This window comes from Microtus pennsylvanicus, chromosome 5, assembly GCF_037038515.1.
Source record: "Microtus pennsylvanicus isolate mMicPen1 chromosome 5, mMicPen1.hap1, whole genome shotgun sequence".
Lineage (NCBI taxonomy): Eukaryota > Metazoa > Chordata > Mammalia > Rodentia > Cricetidae > Microtus > Microtus pennsylvanicus.
The window spans coordinates 86,681,727-86,706,817 of NC_134583.1; the positions used below are offsets into that span (position 1 = coordinate 86,681,727).

General features: G+C 42.0%; 1 protein-coding gene across 18 annotated transcripts in view; it reads right to left on the reverse strand.

The window, feature by feature from the left end:
• Ppp6r3 (protein phosphatase 6 regulatory subunit 3) overlaps positions 1-25,091 on the reverse strand; it is a 132,281-nt gene that overhangs the window by 97,068 nt on the left and 10,122 nt on the right. The gene's annotated exons all lie outside the window — the stretch shown is intronic.

Here is a 25,091-nt window from a genome sequence, read left to right on the forward strand (position 1 = left end):
AAGAACACTGGCTTTTCTTCCAGAGGACCCAGGTTCAGTGCCTACCATTTAAGTGATAGCTTAGAACTGTCTGTAACTCCAGTTCCAGGGAATTTCATGCCCTCTTCTAGATTCTGTGGGCATTAGGAACATACCTGGTGTACAGACTACATGCAGAAAAAACACCCCCCCACATAAAACATAAAATATTTTGAGGGGAGCATGGGGGTACATTCCTTTAATCTCAGAACTTAGGAGACAACAGGAGGATCTCTGCAAGTTATAGGCAACCTAGTCTATGTATCAAGTTCCAGACCAACAGGGCTACATAATGAGATGACATAGCAGCAGCTATGTAGGGCTTGGTGCACGGATGAGAAACAATGCCACTAAGCTGGTGTCCTCTCGTCCTTGATGTCAGCCCTGCAGTCAACACGAAGCCATGGCAGCTGAACACTGGCCTGCTGTGATGAGTCCACCAAGCCTGCAATATCTATAGAATAACTAAAATAAATGCAGATGCTTTTAAAAAGTGGTCTCACAAAATTAGAAGATGGCAGAGTAGAGTTTGACAAAGAATGGTAAGATAGTGAAGGGTACAGAAGCAATATGGAGCGCGCTCAGTCACACTGGACAACGAACATGTCATTACTAAATAAGACTGACACTCAGCCCTTGAACTGGCTCACAGCATGGAGCCACCACTACTGCTGCTGAAAGAGCACAGGACCATGGTGCTGCCCACAGGTTGCATGCACAATGGTTGTGCCAGGTGAGCCTATGGGTGGCCAGCATTGAGGACAGGGAGATGTGTGATGCCCTGTCTAACAAAATGACTCTGGGCAACAGCAGGATACCCAAGACAACGCTCAATGATTGTTCAGTATTTATTGTGCTTCAGAAACCAGAAATCTTTTTTTTTGTTGTTCTTTTGTCTTTTGTTTTGTTTTTCGAGACAGGGTTTCTCTTACAGCTTTGGAGCCTGTCCTGGAACTAGCTCTTGTAGACCAAGCTGGTCTCGAACTCACAGAGATCCACCTGCCTCTGCCTCCTGAGTGCTGGGATTTAAGGCATGCGCCACTACCGCCCAGCTGAAACCAGAAATCTTAAACCAGACCAATGACTCCTTGCAATGAGTATCTGCATGTGAAGCTCTGGACAAACATGATGGAGACATGGAAAAGATGGAGGAATGGAACAGCATGTGCGGAACTAGAGATAAAATGGTGTGACACGTGTGGGAAAAGGCTGCTGTTGGACCAGGGATGGGGGTGGGTGTAGCCTGATGGGAAAGGTGGTATGCAGCAGCTTAAAGTTCACACAGGCTCTACCTCTGAACAAGCTGCCCAGCCACAGGATCGCCCTGGCTCTGAGCAATATATGGATGTCTGAGATGGAGAACAACTTATTTTCTGGATTGGAACAATCCTGAAAGACCAGTGCTGCCCCCAGAGACCATGTTAGTATCTGTGCTGCTCCCAGAGGCCATGTCTATGATCTGTGTTGAACCCCAGACCATGATGACGCTCGAGGTCCATGTCGATGTCTATGGTTTGTGCTGCTGCCAGAGGTCATGTCTATGTTGTGTTCCATGCTGCCACTGAGGGTCATGTTAGTATCCGTGGTCCTGCTGCAGCTGGGCCTGTATTACTACCAAAGGCCATGTAGATGTCTGTGATCTGTATTATTGCCTCTAATCATGTTGATATCTGTGAGCTGTGCTGCCGATGGAGGCCATGTTGATGTCCGTGTGAATGTCTTATGCTCCTGAAGGAGGCCATGTTGGTATCTGTGGTCAGTGCTGCTGCTGGTCCGTGGTCTGTGCTGCAACCAGAGGCCTTTTGAATGTCCATGGTCCATGTTACCACCAAAGGCTATGTTGATGGCCATGGTCTATGCTGTCACCATATAGAGGTTCGTTGTCTGTGCTGTCATCAGAATCCACGTGAAAGTCCATGATCCATGCTGCCACTGACTATAATGGGTAAGGAAGCTTCTTTTGCAGTGGTTTAAATGAATGCAGACTCACAGTTGAGAATGTGAGAAACACAAGGCTTCTACAACAACCTCTCTCCACCCACCAAAAAAAGGCTGTATAGACAGGAAGCCATTGAAAAGAACTCTTAAAAATTGTAGTAGCAATCCTGAAGTGTAGCTCTTCACAACTGATGGCTTCTGATGTATGTGTGGAGTTGGGGAATGGACTCATTTTTCAAGGGGCTGGCCACTAGGAGTTTTAACTGAGTATATGGGCAACACAAACTGGACTTAAGTGTATTTTTTTCTTTATTTCTTTTCTTCTTTTTGGGGTGGTGCACGGGGGGGGGGGTTGAATCTGGAAAGCCTGGGAAGTGAATATAATTGAGGTGCATTATGTGAAATTTGAAAATAATCAATAAAAATATTATGTTGAGGGGAGCAGGAGGGAACAGCACAGGGGAGAAAAGGTGACACATGCTACAACTCAACAAACCAATGACTTGTAGAAGTCACAAAAAAGACAAAAGTATCCTTTGGCAAAGTTAATCTTGCTAATTTCGACTAGTGTAACGTGCCCTAGTCCCCTCCCACCTTGAGTTTCTTTCTTTGGCTCCTGGATAAAGACTTTGAGGACAGTCTCATGACTTTTACTATAGACCATTGAGATGTTCTGTTGCTATTAAGTTACTCTTGCTATCTCTTTACTGCCTTATTTAGAAATTAAAGTTACCATGGATATGAATGATAGGCACAAGCAGTACACCTAGGGGCAAGTACTGTCTGCAGCTTCAGGTAATATTGGACCACACCCCCAAAGGAAGGGCTTTGACAGTTAAAATTGGTATGAAAGGAGAATGGCAATGGCCAGGAGCCTACAGGGAGGAGGAAGAATGGCAGGTTAGATCTAGAGGATATAAGTCACACAGGTGGTCAGCAATGATGATCAAGCATTATAAATGAATGTACCACCAATCAATAGTACACTCATAAACAGGCTAAGACATCTGGCTATGGTGGTGAACACCTTTAATCCCAGTACTGGAGATGTGAAGAGGGAGATGAATCTCTTTTGAGTTTTAAGGCCAGCCTGGTCTACATATTGAGTTTCCAGGCCAGCCATGGCTATAGGTTCACCTTATCTTAATGGCAGTTGAGACACTATATGCTAATTTCTGTTAAATGTATTTTATTATTTTTTTAAGGAAAAAAAAAGACAATGAAGCAGGTCCTAGAAGCACACCTCTGAATAAAAATGAGGGCATGAGCACTCTTAGGCATTGTTGAGGAGAAAGGTTTGATGGTAGCTCTGAGGGAGAGTTCAGCCAAAGGCACCTGGAATGGCCCAGGTTTCCCCCCCTTTAATGTGCATTGGTGTTTTGCCTGCATGGATGTCTGTATGAGAGTGTCAGATCTTCTAGAACTGGAGTTATAGTCACAAACTGCCATGTGAGTGCTGGGACTTGAACTAGAGTTCTCTGGAAGAGCAATCAGTGTTCTTAACCACTGAACCATTGTTCCAGCCCCCAACATTGTGGGTTTTTTTTTTTTTTTAAGAGTACACAGAAGCCAGGCAGCAGTGGCACAGGCCTTTAATTCCAGCAGAGTTCAAGGTCAGCTTGGTCTACAAACTGAATTCTAGGAAAGCTAGGGATACGCAGAAAAACTCTTGAAAAACAAAGCAAGAGGGGGAAAGAGGAAGAGGAGGAGGAGGAGAAGGGAGGGAGGGAGGGAACATAGAAAGCTGGACTTGATGGTGCTCACCTTTAATCCCAGTATCCAGGAGGCAGAGGCAGGTGGATCTCTTGAGTTCAAGGCCAGCCTGGTCTACACAGCAAGTTTTAGGACAAAGAAACCCTGTCTTGAAAAACGAACAAGAAGAGTACAAAGAGGGCTGGGATGTAGCTCAGTAGTGAAGAGCTTACCTATTATGCAAACAGCTCTACAGTCTCCTCCCAAGAGTTAAGTACGTAGAAGCTAAAGAAATAAAGCAAGACAAGCCTCAAAAGGTTTGCTTGTTTTCCCAGAAAAACAACTGCAGACTATGTTCCTCAAACGGAGAGGGAGCAACAAGAGACAACAAAGACTCCAGGGATATAATCACCCATGCATGAAAGACAAACAACAACAACAACAAAACAAAACAAAAAAAAAACACCTTCCAGGTTAGGACAGAGGAAGAACAGCAAGACCTCAGTGCACAAGCAAGTTAAATAAGAAGTCTAGACTGCAGAATGAGAAGTTCCTCAGAAAGGAAAATGGGGTAGAGTACCTGAGAATACAACAGAATCTAATGTCAAATCACTGACAAGTGCATTAAAAAGACCCATTTCCATGGAATGTGCAAAAGTCATTTAAGAGAAATATAAATATATCACTTAACAATTATAAATAATATGACAATCACAACTGTCCTACTTAGTTAAAAACAATCTAGGGAGAAAAGGGTTTATTTTAACTTACAGTCTATGACAAACCTGGAGGCTAGAAGTGAAACAGAGACCATGGAAGAATGCTGCTTACTGGCTTGCTCTACCAGCTTCCTTTCTCCTTTTCCCCCCTTTGATTTATTTTTTAATTTTTTTAAAGATTTATTTATTTTGTATACAGTGTTCTGTCTGCATGTATGCCTGCAGGCCAGAAGAGGGTACCAGATTTCATTACAGATGGTTGTGAGCCACCATGTGGTTGCTGGGGATTAAACTCAGGACTCTGGAAGAACAATCAGTGCTCTTAACCTCTGAGCCATCTCTCCAGCTCCTCCTCCCCTTTGATTTATTGAGACAGGATTTCTCTGTGTGTTTTCCCTGGCTGTCCTGGAACTCACTCTGTAGACCAGGCTGATCTCAACTCACAGAGATCCACTTGCCTTTGCCTCCTGAGTGCTGGGATTAAAGGTGTGTACCCACCACCACTCGGCTCAGCCGGCTGTATTTTACCACCCAAGGCCACATGCCCAGATGTGGCACTGTCCAGAAAATGCCACAAATATTGCTTAAAGGCCAATTAGATGGCAATTTTTCAAGAGATGTTGCTTCTTCCCAGATGACTCTACCTTGTATCAAGTACACAAAAAACTAATCAGCATAATGATAATGCTAAACACTGATTAAAAACAAAGTAAGATCTACACTGGAAGAATGAGGAATACTGGCTGAGGAAACTGATACAACAAGAGGACTAAAAAAAGCTAACTCTTCTCCATTTTTCCATAAATGAGAAGCAGTGGAAACTACTCACAACTAAGATCTCAGGAGCTATATACCAAGCATGAACTCTTCAAACATGCCTGGTAGCTTTTCTTGTTTTCTCTTCTTTATAATAGGCTAAAGAGTCCAAAAGTACAAACTGTCTTCAAGAAGGGGAGTCTGGTAGCTAAGTTCTGCTATATGCTATAAAATAAAGAAATGTAAAAATTTAACACATTTTGTAAATAAGCTCTTAATTCTGGACAGAGAAGAGACCCTGGCTACTGAGGTCACAAAGGCATACCAGCTACTTTCTAGCAGTTATGATCAAAGATAAAGACACTTCATCTAACCTGAGCGCCCATTTCTTGATTGTAAAATAAAGATGGAATAAACAAATTCTATACTTTCTTCCTGGTTTAGCAACTTCTGAATCTAACCTGACAACCAAAGCACAGTATCAGTATGACAACAATAGTAACAGGTATTGGGTAAATTGAAAACTTTAAAAGGAGGATACAGAAGAGAGAAAGAAGCAAACTGAAAATTGGGTGTGTGTTGTAGAATATTATTTTAAGGTGTATTACATCTGTTTGTGCTTTGGAAGATTTGTTTAACAATGTAAAGGTGTGGTGCTTTTCTTTATGTTGCATTTGCTTTAGCTCTGTGAAGTTGTGTTACTGTGACTGTCTAAAACACCTGATTAGTCTAATAAAGAGCTGAACAGCCAATAGCAAGGCAGGAGAATTGATAGGTGGGACTGGCAGGCAGAGATGATAAATAGGAGAAATCTGGAGGAGGAGAAAGAGTAGGATAGAACAAGGAGAGGAAAAAGCGAGGAGCCAGCTACTGAGCCACACAGCCAGCCACAGAGTAAGAGTGAAAGTAAGATTAAGAAAGGAAAAAGTTCAGAGGCAAAAGGTAGATGGGATAATTTAAGATGAGAAAAGCTGGGTAGAAACAAAACAAGCTGAGGCCAGGCATTCATAAGTAATAATAAGCCTTCCTGTATTTGATTTATTTGGGAGTTGGGCTGCAGGTCTCTTCCACCACCAAAAAGGAAAGTCAAAATAGTCAAAGAGTAAAGAGTAGTGAAGGTAACAGCCAACTACATATGTGTGTATAGATTATCTGCTTTATGTAAGAACTAAATGAGCAGGATCGCTGGAGTGCCACTGACTAAAATGGAGAAATAACCTGGGCTTCAAAGGAGTGGCAAACATTAGGACAAGATTACTGAAGAAACAAGACAAGGGTTCTGATGCTAGCCTGGAAAGAACTGAACTGAGGGTAACCAAACTCTGACATAAGATCACTGAAAAAAGGTAACAAAGCTCCCTCTCTGCCACCACCCCCAAAAAAAGTCTGTCTAGGAAGGATGAACTGGAATCCACGAGAGTGATACAAGGCTCCCACCAAGAACAGCAAAAATGATGGGAGTGGGGAATCTCCCTAAGGATCTGGTCTAGGAAATCAACGTTTTACATCGGAAAGCATAAAATGAGGAAGAAGCTCTCCTAGAGAGCCAGACTGCTGGGGAAAGGTAGTAAGAGCAAGGCCCCAGCAGCTGAGGGAGGCACTGCTTGCTGATTTTTTTTTTTTATCAAACTCTACATTTTCTTCTCTTCTCCCCTCCCCTTCAACCCTCTCCCGTGGTCCCCATGTTCCCAATTTACTCAGGAGATCTTGTCTTTTTCTACTTCCCATGTAGATTAGATCCATGTCTATCTCTCTTAGGGTCCTCATTGTTGTCTAGGTTCTCTGGGATAGTGATTTGTAGGCTGGTTTTCTTTGCTTTATGTTAAAAACCACTTATGAGTGAGTACATATGATAATTGTCTTTCTGGGTCTAGGTTACCTCACTCAGTATGATGTTTTCTCTGCTAAACAGCACACAGTTGGGCCTGGTTTGATCCCAGCACTCAGGAGGCAGAAGTATCTCTCTTGAGTTGTAGTCAGACTGGTCTACACATCAGGTTCCAGCATAGCCAGGGTTACATAGTGAGACTCTATCTCCAAAAACAAACAATAACAATAATAATAACAGTCATGAAGTTTGGATGCCCATTAATAATAATAAAAGCCATGAAGTTTAGCTGCCCATTACTGGGTTATTATTCTCTCACAGCAAATGGATCCAAAGACCCATCCCTTAAAAATTAAGACAGCAAAGTTATTTATTATGCTTTCATTTTTATATGTCTGTCATTTCTTACAGGAACAATACTTTTCTCAATAGACAGAAAATTCTTCCTCTACCATAAATCTTACCTTCTGTCAGTATTACTAACTGTGATACATGTGAATGCAACATGGCATAGTCATAACAATGTCAGGTAAAGTTTTAGTGTTAAGAGATATAATTCAAAGCCGGGCGGTGGTGGCGCACGCCTTTAATCCCAGCACTCGGGAGGCAGAGGCAGGCGGATCTCTGTGAGTTCGAGGCTAGCCTGGTCTACAAGAGCTAGTTCCAGGACAGGCTCCAAAGATACAGAGAAACCCTGTCTCGAAAAACTAAAAAAAGAGAGAGAGAGAGAGAGAGAGAGAGAGAGAGAGAGAGAGAGATGTAATTCAGAGATGGAGCGCATGCTTAGTATGATTAAAAGCCTTAGGTTCAATTTCAAAGACAGCTCATACCCCATAGAAAACTGGCTTAACCAAAAACATAACAGAATCTTTCAACTGAACTGCATCTAAATGTATTTGCTTAATCACAAAGTCTGAGGAAACAGGATAAACACTCACCATTCACAAACACTTAAAGAGAATAGGAAAGGGATCATCCTAATCTGCCCTTTTATGGACATCAAATTTATTAAAATCAAATTATTTATTTGGGGGATTCCCTGTACTCTGTACTCATATAAATTTTAAAAATGCAGACTATACCTATTGATGTTAAGTCACAGGAGAAAACCAGAGCTGCTACATAACATCCAACTAAATACTGTCTTTCTGTACAGTATAGGGCACAACAAAACTGTGCCAATACTACAAACAAGTGACAGCCTAGAGTCTAGACATACAAAAGCAAGACTCTACCCCTGCTATACCAAAAAATCCTCAGGCCACCAGCTGAGAATTTTTTAATGTGGCTCAATGACCCTACTGTGTACATTTCAAAACACTCAAGTCAGAAGGGACTGAAGACAATGAACTAATCCATCTACACAAAGGCTGGTTATCACTTGGCCATCATGTCTAAAATGCTGTAAATAAAAACTCATCTATAAAGTTTTTAACACAAACACCATCAAAACCATTTGTGGTGACACACATGCAACTCCAGCACTCAGGAGGCTGAAACAGGACGAGCTCAAAGCCAGTCTTGGCTACACAGGACACTCATGGTCAACTTAGCTGCATAGCAAGAGCTTGTCTAATAAAAAGTAATTATAAAAACATCAGTAATTAGGAGACACATAAAACTTAAAACCTCTACGTCTTCAGAAATATTTCCCAACAATATATACATACCTATAACTCTATCAGGTAACTTCAGAAACACCAACCACTAAGCCAGGAAAGGGTACCAACACTTCAAAGCCATTAAGCAAAAAAAGCACACCAAGACTACCCTGTAAAGTACAAGCCACCCACAGTAAGCATTCCCTACCACCTTAGGAAGGCCATATCAGTAGGTGATGTAAGCAAAGACCTTGGCACCTGACTGGATTACATCACTGTCTGGCTATGCTCACTAGCTGCACTCACATCACTTCAGACACAAGAAGCCAGCTTAGTCTAACCCACCATGAAAATACAGTCAAGTCATAAATTAGTAAACTAACATCCAAAATAAAGACCAGATGAGCACCTATGCCTGTTACAGCCACAGTGGGTAAGGAATTGTGACACAACCCAGTAGTCAGGCCACACCTCACCAACCCAACTGAGGGACTAAGATGACACTTCCTCAAGGCCACCAAAACATATAAGCAACCTCATGTTAAAGCTGTAGAAGAATAAATTTCTTTCTTTTCTTTTTTAAGACAGTCTCACACGTAGTAGCCCAAGCTAACCTGAACTCACTACTTATATCAAGTTGGCCTCCAATTTACAGCCACCTGCCTGCCTATGCCCTCCCAAGTGCTAGGATTATAGGCATGCACCAACATGCCCCATTTAAATGAACTAGTGCAGTTCATAACCTGATATTCTTCAATGAGTGGTGTCAGTATAATCAAAACCACATTCCTTTAAAATCCAGCAGGCAGATCTGGACCTAAGGTGGCACACATATTTAGTTCTGAACAAATCATTTCTTCTCTTTGTATTTGTCTTACCTACAAAATGGGAGCCTTGAGACTAAATCATCACTTCTCAATCTTACAATTCAATCCTATGGATCTAATAAGGAAATATGGATAAGCCAATCTGATGGAGACAATTGCTTAACTGAGATTCCTTGTAAGTCTGTGGAGATAACAACCAAGATTACCAATCACAAGAAGCATGCTTTCTGAACCGCTGAGCCATTTCTCCAGATCATCATTGTTTTTTTCGAGATAGAGTCTTCACACTGGTGAGATGGTTCAGAGGTTAAGAGCACTAGCTGCTCTTCTTGAGGGTCTGGGTTCAATTCCCAGGGACTGCACAATGGCTCACAACCTGTGACTCCAGATGTGAGATCTTCTTCTGCACTCCACAGATATCAGGCACACATGTGGTACATATACATACATGCAGACAAAACACATAAAATGAAAGAAATATATCATTTTGTTAAAAAAGGAAATATAAACAATATCAGGATATGAAGAAAAACAAGCCAATAAATAACACCAGTCTCAAATTTTTAAAAAGTTATTTACATAAATTTTAACTGAAAATGACAGAGACTTTAAAGTTCCTCCAAGCCAGACTTGGTGATGTACACCTTTAACCTCAGCACTTGAGAGGCAGAAGCAGTCCAATCTCTGTGAGTCTAAGGTCAGCCTCATCTTTGTAGTGAGTTTCAGGGCAACATAGTGAATGAAACCTTGGCTTAAAAAGAAAAAAAAAGTTGCTAAATGCAATGTTCTCTGCTATAAGACAGTCTGTTTGGTTGTGTCACGTCTCTTACTTTAAAAGATAAATAAAAGCCCAACTGTGGGACTGGAGAAATTGCACAGCGATTAAGACATTGGCTGCTCTCCCAGAGGTCCTGAGTTCAGTTCCCAGCAACCACCTGGTGGTTTAAAACCATCTATAGTGGGATCTGATTCCCTCTTCTGGCATAAAGGTGTACATGCAAATAGAGCACCGATACACATAAAATAAATAAATAAATCTTGGGCTGGACTAGTGGTGTAGTGCACACCTTTAATTCCAGTACTCAAAAGGCAGAGGTGGGCAGATCTCTGTGAGTTCAAGGCCAGTCTCATCTACAGAACTAGTTCCAGAACTGCTAGGGCTGTTACACAGAGCTAGTTCCAGAACAATTAATTCTGTTACACAGAGAAACCCTGTCTCGAAAAACCAAGAGAGCTCTTGAGAGAGTGAGACAGAGCGCAAGAGGGAGAGGGAGAGAGGAAGGGAGAGAGGAAAGGAGGGAGGGAGGGAGGAAAGGAGGGAGAGAGGGAGAAAAGGAAGGAGGGAGAAAAGGAGGGAGGGAGGGAGAAAAGGAGGGAGGGAGGGAGAAAAGGAGGGAGGGAGGGAGAAAAGGAGGGAGGGAGGGAGGGAGGGAGGGAGGGAGGGAGGGAGGGAGGGAGGGAACAAACAAATCTTGCTTGCCTTGGATTTCCCATGTAACCAACATTTCCTAGTGACAAAATCAATCATGCAAAGAAGGCCCTGCTTTCCATCACAGTCTATACCAAACCAAACCTTCCCCTCACTATGCCTTTCCCAGCTCACTAAAACATGTCTCCAGTTGTGAGAGACAAACTTGGCTCCTCTCTGCCAGACACCCACCTGGAACCCAGTTCATTAAACTTTATAATTCTAACTTCATTCACCCTTCCTCCTCTCAATTTTCTACCACTGCCTTGAAAATGAACACAGCCCCTAATTCAGTTCTACTTCTAACTTGGGTTCTTTCTTGGTCAGGGTTTCCTACTGCTGACATGTACAGTTTGTGGTCTACACTTTCTCTGTGATACCCACATAGGGCTCTGAACATCTCAATCAAAAGCATTAACAGATACGTGGCATGAATGAGAAACATGCAATGGACTTCAAAGACTAAATAAGGACCAAGTATATGGTTCCGTGGCAGAGTGCTTGCCTGGCATGTTTGAATCCCTAGGCTCAATTCTCAACATAGCACCAAGATTAAATAAAACAGAAGTTAAAAGAAAAACTCACTTATTTCTATTGATTACATGTTAAAATGATTAATATTTTGCAGCTGGACAGTGATGGCACACACCTTTAATTCCAGCACTCGGGAGGCAGAGGCAGGTGGCTCTTTGAGTTTGAGGGCAGCCTGGTCTACAGAGCAAGTTCCAGGACAGCCAGGGGTATGCAGAGAAACCTTGTCTTGGAAAAAAATGAAAGAGCTGGGCAGTGGTGGCATATGTCTTTAATCCCAGCACTTGGGAGGCAAGTGAATCTCAGTAAATTCAAGGGCCTCATCTATAAAGAGCATTCTAGGACAGTCAAAATTGTTACACAGAGAAATCCTGTTTCAAAAACACAAACAAGATATTTTTGGACATAGTGAGTTACATATACAAAAATCAAATGGCTGGGGATACAATGAAGTAGCAGAGGAAGACCTATACACCACCCAATACATACACATACACACACACACACACACAAAATGTATCTATATTGCCCTATTTTTGGTTTTCTTTCCTTTTTTAAAATGTTTACAATTATGTATAAAATAGTCTATCTGTATGTATGTCTGCAGGCCAGAAGAGGGCACCAGACCTTATTACAGATGGTTGTGAGCCACCATGTGGTTGCTGGGAATTGAACTCAGAACCTTTGGAAAAGCATGCAATGCTCTTAACCACTGAGTCATCTCTCCAGCCCTGTTTTTCATAAATAGTAACGAGGAAATGTTAATACACAGCTTGCACTGCCATTCTGAGAGTTTCCTGAACATTACACTGAGAGATTCAACCAGGCCCATAGCCACTTTCTTTTTTTTTTCTTTTTAAGATTTCTTTATTATGTATGCAGTGTTCTGCCTGCAGGCCAGAAGAGGGCACCAGATCTCATTACAGATGGTTGTGAATCACCATATAGTTGCTGGAAATTAAACTCAGGACCTCTGGAAGAGCAGCCAGTGCCCTTAATCTCTTAGTCACCTCTCTAGCCCCTATAGTCACTTTCTTTAACCAGGTATGGTCAAAGCAGAAAACACTGGATCTAACAAAAGAGTTATTCAGATACTTGCCAGATGAATTATGGCTAAAACTGGTATAATCTGTGCACATTCAATCAAAGATTGGGAAGTAGTGGCACTTGCCTTTAATCCCAGGACTCAGAAGGTCAAGGCCAGTGTATCTGAGTTTAAGGAGAGCCATGGCTACATAGTCAGATCCCATTTTCTTTTTTTTTTTTATTTACTCATTATGTATACAGTGTTCTGTCTGCCTGTATGCCTGCAGGCCAGAAGAGGGCACCAGACCTCATTACAGATGGTTGTGAGCCACCATGTGGTTGCTGGGAATTGAACTCAGGACCTTTGGAAGAGCAGGCAATGCTCTTAACCGCTGAGCCATCTCTCCAGTCCCCCATTTTCAATATAATTTAAAACAAAACAAAAAATTTTTGAAAAAAGGCCAAACAATAAATTTTTAATTATTTCTCAGTTGAATAATATTCCTTTGTTTGTTTTGTTTTTCTACCCCACCCCCCAAACAAGGTTTCGACCCCTCCACTCGCATACCCCCTAGCAAAATGAATATTCTTAAAAGTGGAATCAAACAAAAACATTTACAATTAGCCTTTGAATATAAACACACTACAGAGCTGTCTACTTCTTTAATAGTAATCACCCTGTCACCGATATTTCTAATTTTGACATAAAAATTCCCATTAGGATTCAGAGACTAAAGATTAGGTATTCAAAGTATAAAACCTTTAAAAGAATTTCAAAAGAAATTTAATATTTATTTATTATGTATACAATATTCTGTGTGTATGTCTGCGGGCCAGAAGAGGGCACCAGACCCCATAACAGATGGTTGTGAGCCACCATGTGGTTGCTGGGAATTGAACCTTTGGAAGAGCAGGCAATGCTCTTAACCTCTGAGCCATCTCTCCAGCCCCTAAATTTCAAAATTTTGAAGAGGAAAAAAAAAAATCACCCCTCAAATATTGGTCATCACAACTCAAAAAGATCCATGAGTCAATGCTAATAGGCAGTAACAGAAAACAAGTACAGAAAACTTGACCATCAAGTAATCAGAAACTAGAACACATGAAACTATCAGAGAGGGTATAATCCCCAAAATGACAGCACTGTCACCTTACAAAAGACACAAAGTTTTTCATATGGCCTTTAAAAAGATAAATTGAGGCTGAGAGATGGCTCAGCAGTTAAGAGCACTGGCTGCTCTTCTAGAGGACCCAAGTTCAGCTCTTAGTACCACAGGTAGTTAACTGTCTATAACTATAGTTCCAGAGGCTTCAACCCCCTCCTCTGGCTTCCTTCTGCAGGCGCTGCACACATTTGTGCAGGCAAAACAAATCTAGTTAGGTGGTGGCGGCGCATGTCTTTAATTCACATCCCCAAGCTTCTGACCCACAGAGTTGGGTTGCTGTGATGGGGTAATTATTACAGCAGTGGATGGAGAACTGATAGTAAAAAGAGAGTTCTCTGTAAAGCAAAGGTCCATATGCACGCTTTGTCAAAAAGGCTATCCAGACAACCAATGAAAATATGAAGAAATACCTGTGAACTAGGTGCTGTCTGGAGAAGCTGAAGCTGGAGGATTATCTGGGACTTTTTAGGCTGACTGGTTATTGAATGACCCTGATTTAAAAGAAAAAAGGCCAGGCAGTAGTGGCATACACCTTTAATCCCAGCACTTGGGAGGCAGAAGCAGGCAGACTACAAAGCAAGTTCCAGGACAGCCAGGGCTGTTACACAAAGAAACCCTATCTCAAAAAAAGAAAATTGATATTGTCTGCAGAAATGATACCCAAGGTTCACATTCAGAAAAGGCTTGACCTCACTTATGCAATTTAAACTTCCTTATGGGGCTGGAGAGATGATGGCTCAGTGGTTAAGAACAGTTTGCTGCTCTTCCAGAGGACCTGAGCCTGAGTTCAATTCTCAATACCCACAATGAGTGACAAACAACTGCCTGTAAATCCAATTCCAGGGAATCCAATACTGTCTTCTCATCTCTGATATTACCCACACACGGAAGATGCACAAGTGCACATGCACACATACACACATGCACGTGCGCACACAAAAATAAATAAAAAAAAAAAACTACCATACAACACAGCTACCAATGGCTGATTCAAAATGGGGAAAGGGAATGTCAGAACATAAGGCGTCTGCTCGGCTCCACGAATGCATTGAAAACAGAAAAAAGCACGCTTTAAGCAGTTCTAAGTCCATGTCTGCCAGCACTGCTTCTGAAGAGCTTCAGCATCTGTATCATGCTTTTTGTAGTCTTGACTGGCCTGAAACTCACAGAGATCTGCCCAGAGTGCTGGAATTAAAGACATGTGCCGCCACACCTGGCATGCACATGTTTTATTTACCAAACATACCCAAACATTTTCATTTGGGCTTCACAACAATCTAGTTATGTTTATGAATTTTCACACAGTACTGCCTAACCTAGTGTTACAATTAGGAAGACACTAGGTCAGCATTCAAAATGCCACTGCCTTTTTGCATGCTGCTACTTTCTGGTTCACCAGAAGAAAGCTTACACTCCACGAGCAGCTACTATGGCAGTTACTGTGTTTCTACAGAACCTTGCATATGCAGGCAGCTCTTATACTTTCTCATATTTGACTCTTGCACTTACTGAATAAAGCTCATTAATATTTTCCATGAATTCATTTACAGTTGAATACACTTACTGTAAGAAATAAACCAAGTCAATCTCAATAGTGTAATGAATGTATACGACATAAAATTTGTTCTGGGGGTCTGGCTATAATGCCTAGGGCCCACAGCTACCCAGAGGGTCCAGAAGCTATCCAAAATGAAGCTAAAGGCACATAGAAAAACCTACTCTCACAAAACCAAAAATTAAAAAGAAAAATAAAAGGAATAGAGTTTAAAATATAGCCACACGAGGCTCGAGAGATGGCTCAAAGGTAAAGATCACTGACTGCTCTTCCGGAGGTCCTGAGTTCAATTCCCAGCAACCACATGGTGGCTCACAACCATCTTTAATGAGATCTGGTGCCCTCTTCTGGCCTGCAGCATGGAGGCTGAACACTGTGTACGTAATAAATAAATAAATTTTTAAAAAGAAAAAAAAGATTTAAAATAAATAAAGTAAAGCCACGTAAAGATGGAAAATACACAGAGAGTCTGGGATACTGTATGTTATTGTATTGTATTTGAATTGTTTGAATGCTGAGGAAGGAACAACAGCTGCTAAAAGACATTTGATTACAAATGAGGCTGGATTAATACAACATATATATTTTGAAAATGCCTTGACTTCAAAATTTAAGTCAAAAATGTGTTAATACTTTGGAGAAGCAGTTTTGTTTTTGTTTCCACAGGAAATGAGAGGCTGTAGATTCATTCCGAGTTAAGAAAAATCAGGTTTGATCAAGGAAAGCCCCTTGAAAAATCTCCAATAGAAGTGGATAGTCCAGATGATCCAACATTTCAGAAGACCTCTGTTGGAGTTTCCTCTGAGTTCTATATCTAAAACAGCCTTAAGACTGCTGGCTGAGATGATCAAGACTCACAGCATATTCCAGTCAGGACCTGAACATAATTCTCAATTTTCTTTAGGTCCCCATAAGATAACCAGCACCCCTAATCAGCAGGAAGTAGCCTGGAAAACTATACCCACATTCCCCAAAAATGATTATGGATATTTATCTTTGTTTAGACTGTTGGTTACAAGTTGTTATGGATAATGGTCTTAAAAAAAAACTAAACAAAGGAGATTAGATTCAGAGTTCTTGGTTTTGGGGAAAAAAAAGGAGGGCGTGCTGTGGGACAATGAATGGTCTTGTACCCTGTTCATTTATATTGTATTGTTTTAATAAAATGCTGATTGGCCAGTAGCCAGGCAGGAAGTATATGCAGGGCTACCAGACAGGAAGTAGAGGCAGAGCGATGAGAACAGGAGAATTATGGGAAGAGGAAAGAGTCAGTCTGCAGTCTATATAGAGGAAGCCAGACACAGAGGAAACAAGATGAGAACACCTCACTGATAAAGGTACCAAGTCATGTGGCTAACACAGAAAAGAATTATGGGCTAATGTAAGTTAGAGTTAATAAGAAGCCTGAACTAATAGGCCAATCAGTTTATAATTAATGTAGACCTCTGTGTGTTTCTTTGGGACTGACTGGCTGTGGGACCGGGTGGGACAGAAACCTCTGTCAACAACAGTGTGTTCTTAGTGAAAGAGTGAGAGAAAGATAAAATGCAACAGAGGAGCCAGAATAAAACACAGACAAAAAACAAGAGATACTTTTCACAGCAAGTTGGTCAGCAAACTCAGAGCATCTCTGTAAATATTCATTTACTTTACATTTTGTGTGCATACACACACACACAAGAGTTCAGAGGATAAACTGCAGGTGCTTGTTCTATCTGATGACAGAACTCAAGTTTTCAGGCATGGTGCATGGGGTTATCTGCTGAGCCATCTCACTTGCCTCAAAGGATCATTCCTAAGCTTGCACAACCACTCAGTGCAAACCAGTGACACAGAAACTTGCTCATGTTCTGAAGATCTGAACAGGGCAGGCGTTCATGAAGTGATGTCCAATAGGGATGAGTAGATGAACAAATGTGGGATAGAAACATACAGTAAGATATAACAGACTTAAGAAGGAAGTAAGTTTTGAAATATGCTACATTGTAAGTGAATCGTGGTGACATGAGGCTTCAAGCCAGTCACAAAGCACAACAGTATTCCACTCACATGTGGCACTCATAGCCAGTGGCAGTGGAGAGAATGGGGAGCTCAATGAGCACTCAGCTGCAGCTTGGAAAGGTGAAACTTCTGGAGCTGTATGGTGGTGATGGTTGCATAACACGTCAAAGTATTTAATCTCTTAGCAGTAAGTGAAGAGTTGAAGAAAACTGAAAACAATTTCTCCTACATTTGTAAGAAAAACAAGGGCACAGGAACTACTGTTCCCCAGAAAAGTAGAGAGGTAGTAAAGCAGATACAAAGGATCACAACTAACAAGCAGAGAAAGGTAAACAAATATGAATACTATATGAACTATGGAGGCCTGGCATGCACAGCTTTGAGGATTAGAAACTCCAGGACAGTCCCTGTGATAGGGCGCTTGGCCAGGTACTGAAAATAAATACCCCTCTGCCTCTGCCAGAGGATGGGGAGAGGAGCCACCTGAAATCTGTTTCTAGGGATACAGACTAACTAACAAACTAAGATCTAGTCCCAAGGATTACAAAGTAAGTCTCAGTGCCCTATAACTTACAAGATTTACTGAGGTTCCTTAACCCAGCACATCATGTCCACCTTTCAACAAAAACAAGCACAGAGCACACTACAAGGAAAACAACTACAACAACAAAAAACCCCACAGGACTGAACCTGCTTCAGAACCATAGTTAAGCATGAAAAAAAAAGAAAGACCAGAGAAATGTTAAGTTCATGATTAATTTGTGAGGAATTTAGTAGAAAATGGTAGACAGCATGCAGAAGCAGAGGAAGTGTCAGCAGGAGAAAGGAAACTCTGAAAACTAAAAAGAGCCAGCACTTGAATATTTTCACCCCTACTACCCCTAATGCTGGAGAATAGCTTGGGTTCTCAAACACTAAGTGATCGCTCCAGGACTGAGCTGTATCCCTAACCTTCATTATGGCTTTTTTCTTTTAAGATTTATTATTTATTATGTATACAGTGTTCCTCTGATGGCACACACCTTTAGTCCCAGTTCTCAGGTAGCAGAGGCAGGCAAATCTCTGTGACTTTGAGGCCAGCCCAGTGAATTCCAGGACTACACAGAGAAACCTTTTCTCAAGAAACCAAAACACTAAAAAAAAATATCAGTTAGGCAAGGTGCTGCACACCTAACACTCTGGAAATGGAGACAGAAGGGTAAGAAAATGTCCAGGACAGGATCAGGTGGTTACCCCTGCTGGCATCTGTGATTCGCAGCATGGCTCCTGCTAGTATCAAAGCCTGGAAAAGTAGTGCTGGAAAGAGGCCAGCACAAGAATTCATAGAACCCGATGCCACAATCACAAATAAGCTCCATCACTAGCTCTGGTACCACTTTTGTTCCAGAGAATCCTTTTCAAGTTTGTTAGCCAAGAAAAAGGGGGGGTGGGGGACCTTTCACTGGAAAGAAATATGATTTTGTATAGAAACTACAAAACTTAATTTAAAAACCAATCGCACGGGGGAGATAGTTCTGCTGGTAAAGTGCTTGCTAAACAAGTATGAGGCTGAGTTTGATATCCAGCACCCAGTATCATAAAAGCTAGATGTGGTAGCATGTGCCTATAAACCAGAGTGGACATGGGATCTCTGTGGTTCAGCGACGAGCTGATTTAACCTAATTGGCAAAATTCAAACCAAAAAAACAAAAACAAACAAACAAAAAACATGGTGGCCCGGCTTGGTGATACACATCTTTAATTCCAGCACTCAAGAGACAGAGGCAAGTGGATCCCTTTGAGTTCAAGGCCAGCCAGAGCTATAAAATAAGGCCCTGTCAAGGGTGTGTTGGGGGGGGGGGGGGGGACAGTCAAAGTTATAAAGTGAGACCCTGTCTCAATAAATAAATGAATGAATAAAATAGATGAATGAATAAATAAATAAAGCAAGGTAGGCAGCACCTGAGTAAAGAGACTATAAGTTGATAGCAATCTCCACACACAGATGCACATATATACATACAAATGAATGAAAGGAGAGGACCATCTATTCAGCTTTGTCATCTTATTGAGAAAGCAGGACTCCTCTTTCTGTCCTTCATAAAGACCTGCCTCATGTCTTATTCTTGAGTTGCACACACAGTCGTACTCTGGAGTGTTCTAGTGTTCTGTACATGGTCAGAGTCACACACAGATTGAATTGTTTTATTTTGTTGGTTTCTCTGTGTTAGCCCTGGTCATCCTGCAACTCACTCTGATTCTGCCCCAAGTGCTGGGATTAAAGGTGAGTGCTACCACAGTCCAACTTCAGCCTTCTTTCTTACAGAATCCAGGACCCACCATCCTAAGAATGGCACTACCCACAATGGGTTGGGCCCTCTCCCATCAGTCACTAATTAAGAAAATGCCCTAGGGGCTGGAGAGATGGCTCAGCGGTTAAGAGCACTGGCTGCTCTTCCAAAGGTCCGGAGTTCAATTCCCAGCAACCATATGGTGGCTCACAACCATCTGTAACGAGATCTGGCGCCCTCTTCTGGTGTGCGGGCATACATGGAGGCAGAATGTTGTATACATAATAAATAAATCTTTAAAAAAAAAAAAAAGAAAATGCCCTATAGGTTTGCCTACGGCCAATCAGTGGTAAAGTGCTAAAACCCAATGAAGACCCAAAGACTGGCAAGGCAGCTGGCATTTTCTTACATACCAAATACATGGCATATGGAGACATGTCTGAAACATGTTACAGATCTACACTTAGGGAAGAGACTCCCAATAAAGAACCAGCAGACTTGAAGAACTGACCAGAATTTATTAAAAACCATAATGAGGGCTGGAGAGATGGCTCAATGGTTAAGAGCATGGGTTGCTCTTCCAGAGGTCCTGAGTTCAATTCCCAGCACCCACATGGTAGCTCACAACCATCTGTAATAGGATCTGGTGCCCTCTTCTGGCGTGTAGGCATACATGCAGAGGAACACTGTATACATAATAAATAAATAAATCTTTAAAAAAACCAAAAACATAATGAAGGTTAGGGATACAGCTCAGTCCTGGAGTGACCACTTAGTGTGTGAGAACCCAAGCTATTCTCCAGCATAGGGGGCAGTAGGGGTGAAAGTATTCAAATCAATCAAAAAAAAAATTTTTTTTGGCAGGGTATGATGGCACACATCCCAGCATTCAGGAGGCAGAGGCAGGTTCATCTCTGAGTTCGAGGCCAGCCTGGTCTATGAGCTCCAGATTGGCCAGGGTTACAGAGAAACCTCTCGAATAAAATCAAAAAGAAAAAGAAATTCAAGTTGGTCAATGAATAAAATTCAGATAGACAATGCTGGATCATTAAGAACAAAGATGGAACTGAAAAAAAGAAGCAAACCGTGACACAGATAGGGACACAGAAAACATGAGAGAGCACGGAAAACTGGGCATATTTGCACAGCAGTTCACCCTGCACCAACAGGATCCAGTTTTGGCAGGAGCCTGTAATACCATTATTCGGGAGGCTGAGGAAGAAAGATCCAGTTTTAGGCTACTTTAACTACACAAAGAGACCTGTGTTGATGACAAAGGTCAAGTTTCACTGACCAGCAGAAGTAGTGTCCTAACAACCCCCAAACAGAAATGATGAACTGTCAACACAACAGACTCAATAGATCAAAGGAAATACAGGGCTGGGAGATGGTTCAAATGGTGAGCTGCTTATACAAGTATCAGGACACAAGTTCAAATACCCAGCAAGTGTCTATTTTATCCCACAGCTAAATATCTCTGGGGTTGGCAGGCCAATCAGTGAGCTTCAGATTCAGTGAAAAGATTTGTCTCACAATATAAGGTGCAGAAGCAACTGAGGAAGACATCCAAAGTCATCCTCCAGCCTTCACATACACACATATATATGTATATGTGTATGTGTATAGTGCATGTATATAAAATGTATGTATGTACACACACACACGAAAAAGTGCCAGTTCTGATACATACTAAAACATGGAAGAGTCTCAAAATATGCTAAATGAAGAAACCAGTCACAAAAGATTATATACAACTACTCACAAGAATATCCAGACCACAGAGGAGATAATGAAAATATTCTTAATTTAGACTGTGGTGATTTTTACACAATTCTGTGGGATACTAAAGTCTATTAAATTATACAGTTTATAATGTATTTTTGCAGTTTGTGAGATAAGGTTTCATGTGGCCCAGACTGGTCTTGAAATCAATTAGTGAATAATGACCTTGAACATGCTTAATCCTCCTGCTTCTACCTGCCAACATATTAAGTTAATGTTTATGGGTTTGAAGTTGTTATTTTTAAGACGACTGAAATGTATAACTCACCAAACTGGTAAATATAAAATGCTGTTACAATCCAAAGAGCCAGCAAGTAACATTCAAAGTTTGCACTACTTCCTAAAATTGAAGCTGGACATGTCCCAACAGCCTCAGCTCTCCAGTCTGTGCCCCGAGACACACTTTTGCAATTTTGTCAAAATTGTTGACAGCAGCTTTCTCTTCCTGGAAACTAATCCTATTTTCCAACAACAGGACAAAGGATAAAATGGAACACATCCAATCAGAAACATAACACAGGCAAAGTGGAATGAGCTACAGTTGTATACATGACTGAACACCCCTCCTTAGTTCCCTTCCTCAACTCTAATAGCAGTAATCACCCGTCTCTGTAGTCCACAACCCCTGTTAAAGAAAGCACTGTGCTGTCAATTCTCAATGCAGACACACCCTCACAGAAGCCACTATGTGACTAACCTGTTCACATTCCAACTTCACCCTTTCACCTCTCTTCACACCCTACCCATCAACTCATTCTCACTTCCCTTTCCCTGGGGAGAACAGGGACAGTAAAGAGAATATCAACATGTTCCCATTACCCATCCTACCCCCATTCCACTTTACCCTCTCCCACCAAGGAGGAGCAAAGAGGGCCAGCTCTTCAGCCCAAGGCTAGTGCCTGCCCAAGACTTGGAGGGGGTGGGATGGGCCTGCAAAGAGTGTGGATGTTCCTGCTTCAAACTGTTCCTCCTGCACAGTAGTACTTCGTCAGGCACACTGTGGCTGTCTGATTGAAAATGACCCCACTGGCTGGTGTTTGAATACTTGCTCTCCAGCTGGAGGAACTGTTTGGGGAAAAGGTGTGGCTTTGGAGGAGGTATGTCACTGGCAGTAGGTTTTGAGGTTTCAAAAAGACTCCAGCCATTCACAGTATGCTTCATCATGTGCAGATCTGGATATGAGCTCTCTACTGCTAGTGCCATGCTTACCTGCCTGTGGTTATGCTCCCCATCAAGATGGTGATGGACTCCCCTCTCAGAAACTGGAAGCCCCAAATAAACCCTTCTTTTCCTTAAGTTGCCTTGGTCATGTTGTTTTATCACACCAGTAGAAAAGTTAACTCACACACTAAAGCACCAAAGGCGCACCCACATCCTGATTTACACATTTCAGTAAAGCCCTAGACATCCATGCCTTCTACCCCAGACAAGTCCCCAAGACACTTTCTGTCCATCCAGGTTTCTCACACTTCCTTATGGGAACTACTCATTAAGATCACTCATGACTTCTATGCCACCAAAGCCAGGAGAGATATCTTAAGCTCTCATCACACTTGACCTTAAAAGCCACACATTCAAGGCAGGTTCCCACTAGCCTTCACAACAGCACTTTCCCTTGCCTGCAGTCACCACCCTTGCCTGGTTTCTCCTTCCATCAGTGTACTTGCACAACATGCCCTCAATGCCATCTAAACACAGAAGATCACACTGTGAACCCAGCTCCTCCCTCTGAACTCTAAATATCCTTCCCTCTGAACTCTAAATATGCTGTGTGCTCTCTAAAAGTGTCCTAACTGAACAAGACCAAATCCACCTCCTAATGTTACCTTTACAACCTCCTGCAGTCTTCCTCTTCCTGCAGCAGGCAAAAGTCCCTACCATCATCCTTCCTACTATCATCCTTTACTTTTCTTATTATCTATATCCAGTTGGCCAGCAAATCTCATCTGCTCTCACTCCAAGAAGGATCCAGACTCCAACCACTTCTCGATACCACTTCCTGGTCCCCTTCAGCCCAAGCTGCCATAACTGCTTTGCTGAATCACTGCCACGGACTTCTAAAGCCTCTCCTGCCAGCTGCACAGGGACAGCTATTCTTAACTTAGCTGCAGTGGGACCTTTCAGAAACAAGACCACATCACACCTTTGGCTCAAAACAGACCTATTTTACCACTCCCCTTAGGGCTCTTCCCTCCAACACAACAAGCATATTCTACTTAATAGCATCTCAGGCATGCTGAACTCTCTACCTATATACATAACAATGCCCCCACGTACTGGCCTCTTGCCACCTTTCACCTAGGCAAAGGGCCCTTCTCAGGTAAAAAAAGCACTGCCTTTCAGTCTGAAAAGGGCCTGCTCCTTTCCTCTTCTGCTGGCCCCTATCAGGATCCAGATGGCTACTATATCATTTACTATCTTCCTGAGACTAAAACCATGCAAGGCACGAGAATAGAAAAATGGTTTGGCTCTGCTCATTACTAAGACAATAAGTACTCAAGTGTAGTAAAGGAGGAGCTGCTTGTTTGTTCCCGATCACTTAGACCTGAAATAACCATTTGTAAAACAAAATGGATCTGGAGAGCAATGTTAAAAGACAGACATCACAGAATAAAAGATTCAATTTATACAGTTTAGTGACATTCAAAAATTAAGTCATATTACTTAAGGAGCCATTCACAAATGGCAACATAGAAGTAACGGGATAAAAGGCCTTGAGGAGGTTGGAAAGAAGGTGGTTAGAGAGGTCACACAGGACCAAAGGTAGTGACAATACTTTCTGAAACTGGCTAGTGCCAGTATAACTTACAGTTCCAATGTTCCTTATTTGTACACACTCTCTGAATGAACTCACTAGACTTATAATAAAAACTAAATATGAATGGGTACTACAGGTTACAGCACACAAGTGAACCTAGCCTACCACTTGTCCTCAAAGCAAAACTCAACAGACACACAGCCACCTTTGCTAGTTAGCCACATTTTGACTGAGGCTGTTTTCCACACACAATAGCTAAAGAGCTGCAGAGACTAAATACTTGCCAACTGACCCTTCAAAGAAAATGTTTACCCATCTCAATAGAACTGTGAAATCATAATGTAAAATTTGTGAAGAAAATGAGCATAAAAACCAAAGACTGGTAGGGTGGTGGTGGTGCATGTCTTTAATCCCAGCACTTGGGAGGCAGAGACAAAGACTGTATCATCATCTGCCAGCACGGACCAATCCTTCAAGGCACATGTGCTTATCCACAGCATGTCGAAAAGCATACAGCTCAGTGGTGGTTGCTCATGCCTTTAATCCCAGCACTCACAAGGTAGCGGCAGGCCAGCCTGGTCTACAAAGCAAGCTCCAGGACAGCCAGGGCTATATAGAGAAAGCCTGCCTTGAAAAAAGAAAAACATACAGAGCTGTTTTTATATGGTTCTGAGAGCCAGTAAGAAAGATTTTCATTTTATTATTTTTTTTATTTGCATGTGTGTGCCTGTGTGCAGTTGTGCATATGAGCACAGTGCCTGCAGAGAGAAGAAGGTGTCACAATCTCCTGGAATGGGAGTTGCAGGTGAGCTGCCTGCTTACAGGTTCTGGAAATGGAATTCCAATCCTCTCAAAAGAGCAGTACACACCCTTAAGCATGAGCTATCCCTTCTGCCCCAATATAGAGATTTTAAAGATAAATGTTTTAGAAATCATACTTCAAACTGGGTGATGGTGCACACCTTTAATCCCAGGACTCAAAAGGCAGAGGTAAGCGGATCTCTGTGAGTTCCAGGACAGCCAAGGCTACATATAAATATCCTGTCTCAGGGCAAAAGAAAAAAATCATACTTCAAAAACCTCAAAGTTGGCAGGGCGATGGTGGCGCATGCCTTTAATCCCAGCACTCGGGAGGCAGAGGCAGGCGGATCTCTG